General features: G+C 40.2%; 1 pseudogene; it reads left to right on the top strand.

Annotated features, from left to right (window-relative positions):
- Window positions 1-2,392: 2,392 nt before the first annotated feature.
- Window positions 2,393-2,518, top strand: LOC118001733 (annotated as a pseudogene).
- The last annotated feature ends 4,293 nt before the right edge of the window (window positions 2,519-6,811 follow it).

Genomic DNA, 6,811 nt, shown 5'->3' with positions numbered 1-6,811 from the left:
AAAGAAAGAAAGAAAGAAAGAAAGAAAGAAAGAAAGAAAGAAAGAAACTATTTTTGATAGTTCCCTCTGTATACCATCCAATCCACTAAAAACAGTTAATGTTTGGAGTTAGTTTAACACTTTCCCCAATTTTCATTGCTGCTTTCTACTGTACTAAATGGTTTTATATTTAAATGTTTAGAAAAAGAGAATCCTAAGTCTTCTTTTGCTATGCTTCTTTCTTAGATTAAACACTGCCAAAGAAAATCCCTTGGAAATAATATTAAATCCAAGAAGAATCTGGGAAAATATCCACATGCAGCCTAACACACCAATAGCATTACTAAATCTTTGTTGTCCCCCAGCTCTCATGTCATCCTGAGCTGTAAATGAGTTGAGTGTATCTGCAGAATCCACCCTGTGGAGACAATCAGATTACTAGGAAGGTATTCCTAGAGCAGACTGCCGCAATAATAAACTAACCCACTCATCGCCCTACAATACCTGGAACTTAAAAGAAAACTCAAAACTTCACATAATAACTGGACTCAATAATCCTACCATGAAAAATGGTGATAATGGGTTATAAAACTAGCTTATGAATGAATATATTAATAGAATAAGTGGAATTAACTGTATGCCTTCCTATCATTTATATTCCCAATAACCAATGAGAGAAGAAAAGGAAATCATATCCCTAGTCAGTATTTTCTTCATTAAAGTGCAAAGTACAGTACTGAGAACAATGTAGGCCTAGAATCTAAAGTAACCATGCTTTGCAAGATCTCAGAGTACTTTCAGTTTCTTCAAACCATCTGCTGAAATTATGTGAGGCAAACTGGACTATCTTAATTTTTCCGGTGCAACTCTTCTAACAGAATGTATTTTAAGAAAGAAAAGCCTAAAGGTACAAAAAAAAAAAAAAAAGAATCCTCTCTTTGTAGTAAGATGTAATTTCAAGTTAAATGTAAACTCAACAAGTCAAAACTTGCATTTCACAATTGCATTTACAACAATTAAATATATCAACTGTTCAATAGTCCAATCTTTTGCTAAAATACATTATTAGGGATCACATAGAGACAGAGCTTTAGATATAAAAGTGTGACAAATTTCATTTTACTTATTTGGGACCAGCCACCCAAAAAAGAAAAAAAAAATCATCTACTCTGTGCCAAACATGGAAGTACTCAGGAATATAAAATACCATGTGAAAAATATGGTATGAGAGAAATATGAACAAAGAATGTGGAGACAGCTTCACAGATGAAGAGTCTTCACAAAAGAAGAATCTAAGCCTTAAACGTTGAAGTTCACCAAGCAAAGATGGAGAGGAAGGAAATCCTGGGCCCAGGAGTCAACCAAGGCACCAAGGCATGCAAGACATTGGAGTGTGGGGGGAATTCATCTAGTCTGGTGCTGCTAGAGCACGAGCACATGGGTAAAAATGGCAGGAGAATAGTTAGGACATGTGGGGAACGATTATGGGCTGCACTGAAAGTAAGCAGGAGAATGAGATGCAGGAAAGTGTGAGTAGAATGACAACTCAGGATCATGTGATAACCTGGAAGCAGGGACACAAGAGACTACTTGTGCTGGTGAGAGCCAACGGAGACTTTTACCAAGACAGTGGAAGGACAGAGAAGAAAATGGATCTGAGAGACATATCAGAGGAAAAATAAACAAGAAGTGGCAGCTGAGTAGATAGGGAGAGGATGATAAACTTGCTAATATGAAAGTTTGAGATAATGCTACTTAATAGAGAAAGGGACCACAGAGGGGTAGGGTTACAGGGAAAAATAATGAGTTCTGGTTTTTTCCACATCCGGTGTGCAGTGCCTACAGGACTTCCAAACAGAGATGCTCAGTGTCTGATTTGGGGCTGGGACTGCAGAGGAGGGGAACTGAGTATAAATGATTGTCAAATTTGTGAGAGGCTAAAGTCTTAGAGGCTGGAGCCTTTGCCTTTGACCACCTTGTTCCTAGTGCCTTGCACATTATCTGGCATATATCGTAGGACTCAATAAACTTTTATTATGTAATTCTATTTCTGAAGGAATGAGCATAAAAGGGAAAGATAAGGCATTAAAAAGAGAACCTTATAAATATACTTGGGGCACGATTATATGTAAAGACAGGCAAAAGTAGAGATTCCAAAAACAAGAACAAGAAAACATCAGAGGAAAGGAAGAGACCCAGGAAAGAGAGACATCTTAGAAGCCAAGAGAGCACACAATAATGTGTAGGGGACAAAACACGAGAGATCTAGTGTACAGGCTGGTAGCAAACAAAGAAGAAAGCTGACACTAAAATGCCAATTAATTTATTTCTAGAACATATTTAACCTATGCGGGCAGATCATCTGCTATAAACTAGTTTTAGGGACTGCAACATTTTAATCTGGTAATTAGTTATCGCTTCTCGGCCTTTTGGCTAAGATCAAGTGTAATCTGGTACTTAGTTAACATTTATATTTGTAAATGTCTCAAAAATATTCTTTATATTTAGCACTATAATCATGCAAAGAGGGTTTCATTTAATCCGTTTAGTTAGTAAGACAAGTGGGACCTAGAGAGACATGTAACATGCTAGAGTTCCCACAAAACAGAAATCCCACAAAACTGAAAACTGCATTGTTCAACAATTTGTTACACATCCCTTCATTACATTGTTTTTCAATTTCAAGAGTCTTTCGTCCTAAACTATTTGTAAAAGCCTATCAGACAGTCCCACCCCCACTCCCTCTTAACGTTAAGTACCCTCTAAACTGATAATTTCCCAACACCCTCTCCTCTGGGGATTGAGATATTTCCTTCTCACATCTGTTTCTGATCTTCAAAGGGCCATTACATTTCTTGGAAATACTTCTCCAAAATGTAGAATCTCTGGCCAGAAACGAAACTTAATCAAATAAGTATCCAGAGAAAGAAAAAAAAAAAAAACACTCAGCAGGCATCCACAGGGAATTTTAGCTCCAAGAATCATAGAAACCAATAGTTTCCAAAATCTTTAGAAATCATCTAGACCAAAAGATCCCAAGCTTTACTGCTTATTGGAATCACCTGGGGAATTATTTATATATCAGTGCTTCTCAGTTTTTTCCTAACCCACTTGCATCAGAGCCTAAAGAGCTTCAAATAATTCTGCGTCACAGAAATGCACAGATTTAAAGAAAGATAAATGTTATTGTTTGTTAATTTGGTTACTTGTAGTGAAATCAACTTACGGAGTCCATTAAAAAAAGAATAAATTCGGGGTGCCTGGATGGCTCAGTAGGTTAAGCATCTGCTTTCAGCTCAGGTCATGATCCCAGGGTCCTGGGGTTGAGTTGAGCTCCCTGCTCAGGGAGAGCCTGCTTCTCCCTCTCCCTCTGCCCCTCCCCCTGCTCATGCTCTTTCTTTCTCTCTCTCTCAAATAAATAAAATCTTTAAAAAAAAAAAATAGAATAAACTCTGGGAGATGATATTGGGCAGGTGGATAGGGAAGAGGATATATTTCCAAGGGAGGAGAAATGGATTTTCTGACTCATGAACTTTGTAGAAAGTGCTAAGCCACTGTGGTATGGTACTTCTGGGTTCTCTTTCGTAGCTGCCTACCTGCAGTCAAGGTGAATCTTGTCTGCTCTCTGCCATATGATAAGACTCTGTCTCTGTGGAGTGTGGCCTGTGGCTGGGCCGCTAAGTCTGCTTATGTCAGCAGTAAATTATTAAAATGTGTGCAGCTACACATCACTCAGGTCCTCAAATTGAGCTTCTGTTGGTTAAAAAAAAAAAAAAAAAAAAAAAGATGATAATCTCCCCAAGTGTCTAACTTCTATGTTTTTCTCTCAATATATTTGAGTTTGGGAGGGCAAGAAAAAAAAAGGTTTACTTGTTGGGCCCCTAAAATCCGCCTTCTTTTTCCATCTAGGCTTTACCTGGGTCACAAGTTTCTCTGTGTTTACGAGAATGTGTGTGTTGCAATATAAATTGATCCTCCAAAGTTATATCTCCAACCACACCTTCTTGAGGCTGTCCTGAGCCTCTAGACTGGACAGAAGTAACTTTTCCTCTGATACCCATTTGGAGTCCTCAACTTATTCCTTGCTAAAGTTTATTCCCACTTCATATACATATGTGACTGCAAGCTTTTTAGAGGGAAGAAGTATTATATTTCTCCTTTGTGTCTCTTGGTGCTTTCTTAGTGCCATTCACAGAGGAAGCAATTAATGATTGTGGATGCCCAAGTGGTCCTCCCAAGAAGCTCTGACATCCACAGTTGAAATGGCTTGTGAGTCACATTAATCTCACAGTCTACAAATCACTAACCTCTCCTCCTTTCCAGTTTGATCCATAGCAGGATACAAAGCTTATTGCTGTGAACTCCCGCCTCTCTGCAGGGCCGCTTTGCCACTGTAAGTTAGGTGCCAGTGTGCCCTTGAAGCACTTCTTCTGTCCATGTCACATACAGTTATAGCCCTTCAGTTCACCCCACATCAAGGGCCCTGGCATCCTGGTGTCATCCATTCTCATTGCATATTGGCCAAGCGTCGCGGAATTGTGATAAGCTTGGCATGAATGCCTATGGAAGGTCTCTGTTTCCAAAACTCTTTACTAAACACCATTTGATGTAGAATAAAGCAAGCAGGTGTGGCAATGAACTCTTTCTTAAAGCCAAAAGAATATTGGCTGCTAAGAGGTCCAAATGTCACACCCATACCATAAATAGAACAAATTTTGCTTTGTTGACCTTTGCATTCTTTAAAGGCTGAGTTCTCTTCTCCGCTATAAAAATCGGTTAGAAAATTGCCTCTTGGAGCCAACTATAAAAACCAAAATATTTCTGTTCAGTGTGGGCCTAGGAGGGGAGTGTTAAATAATTCCAACTTTTTCAATATGTTCCTAATGTTTTTCGTGTTTTGTTCAGGGAGGGCGATTAGGCATAAACCCTTCCAGCTGAACTGCAAAGGCATCAGGATGCAGTCTATAATTTAGGACATCCAATAAAGCTGACAAGCAAAGGTGCTGATGGAGACTTGGGGTTAAATAAGCTGGTGGAGTCAAAAATATCAGGATCCGGATACAAAGTAAACATTCAAGGTCGGGATGCAGGTTGAGGCTAATACGGGACACAGGCTCACGGGAGCATAGTTCACTGGCCACCAAAAGGCCAGGATAATCAGAGGCCGGTGTCAGAACAAAGCCTCTTCTCGGGCCATGTAGCACTTACCACTCCTCAGCATCCCTGAGTAGAACCAGTGCCGAGCTGAGTCGGGATGCCCTGCCAGAACCAAGTCATCATAACCATCACTTTAGTGCCCAACTTATTCCAACAGGAAGAGCAAGTGACTTTCATAATATTCACTCAGTTGAGTAAGAGTCATATGATCTGCAGCGCGCCCGCAGCAGGCTTGTTGCACAAAATGGTGTGTGTTTGCATACACTTTCTCCCATCATTTATTTATTGTGTCCTTCCTACCTGAATCTGTCCCTGCGAATCGAAAAGAGACGGCAGATTAGCACAGTGAACAAGACGCTTGGATTTACTCTCACTTTTTCCCCCCAAGAGAATCTGGCTCAACGTCCTCCTGGAGACTTTGTATCTTAACCAACCTCTGTACGGTTCTGCTTGTCTTTGTGAGGCGGAGAAATGCTGGCGTCTCCCGTGGATTAAAATAGCTGTAAAACCCTGATTTGAAAGGGCCTCTGGGCCCGCTGCCTGGCTGCTCCAGGCCGCTGAAGATTTTGAATTCTATTGAACTACAGTCTCCTGTGGTCAGAGGCAGCGGCAGCGGCAGCGAGGGAGGGAGGGAGCCCCGGGCTTTGGGCCCATAGCAGCCCTGCCCTGAGCCTCTGCAGCGCTTCCCCGCCGCTCTCTGGCTTTTAGCAGCCGCGACAGCAACGCACCAGCCGAGGCTCCTCTCAGAAACGGCAACCCTCCCTCATCAGGGAGGCTCAGCTGCTCCACGTGTTCCCCAAAGCCCAGAGAGGCTCATCTCAGTCAGACATATGCATGCAGGCAGAGGGACAAGGAGGGCTGCAAGAAATTGTGAAATGACGCCACCCTGGAGAGGGAGAGTAAGAAATGAGTAAAATACTCCTTACACACAAGCGGTTACAAAAATCGCTCCCCTCTCCCCTTACGTGAGAAGACGTCCCTTCTCTAATATTCATTGAATTTTTTTTTCCCGATAAACTTCCATCTTGGGCGCAAAGTAATAACATGCAGAAGAGGCAGGAAGCTTAAGTGTGGAAAATGGCATGTGACTTCTGTCCCTGTTAAAAATATGTAGTGATTTGCCGCCTTCTGTGATGCTATCAGTTTCATAAAAAGGAAGGCAACTTTCCGATAATGATACATTTTTTTAAAGATATATTTAGATCTTTGAGGTAAATTAAACTATTATATGTATAATGTGTTATTCAGCCTATGAAGTATATTATTATAAAGCTTAGAGAATATCCAATTCGTATCTCTGCCAACTGCCAAGATAAAGTGCTTTTTACTTATCATAATTGATTCTTTCAGGGTAAGTGGATGTAAATATATATATGCATGTTTGGATAATACAAATATTTTCCAATTAACTAAATTTGAAATGCAATAAAATTTTTACATGGTTTTCTTTTTAGATTTTCTTTTAATTTTAATTCATTAGCCAGTGTAGCGGGATAGCAAATATTTAACTCACAAGTCAAATCACATGTGCAGAGAAAATGTAATTTCTTGATTTGTCTGTAATTAATCAGCCTTCCTCTCAAGCTGGTTGGCAAGGAAAAAAATAACCTACATGTCCAATCTGTTTATCTCATGTCTGATCCTGTAGTTTAAATAGTACCTTTTAGTATCACTC

This window comes from Mirounga leonina, unplaced genomic scaffold (assembly GCF_011800145.1).
Source record: "Mirounga leonina isolate KUSES-001 unplaced genomic scaffold, KU_Mleo_1.0 Mir_53, whole genome shotgun sequence".
In the NCBI taxonomy this organism is placed as follows: Eukaryota; Metazoa; Chordata; class Mammalia; order Carnivora; family Phocidae; genus Mirounga; species Mirounga leonina.
This window is presented reverse-complemented; position numbering and strand designations above follow the sequence as displayed.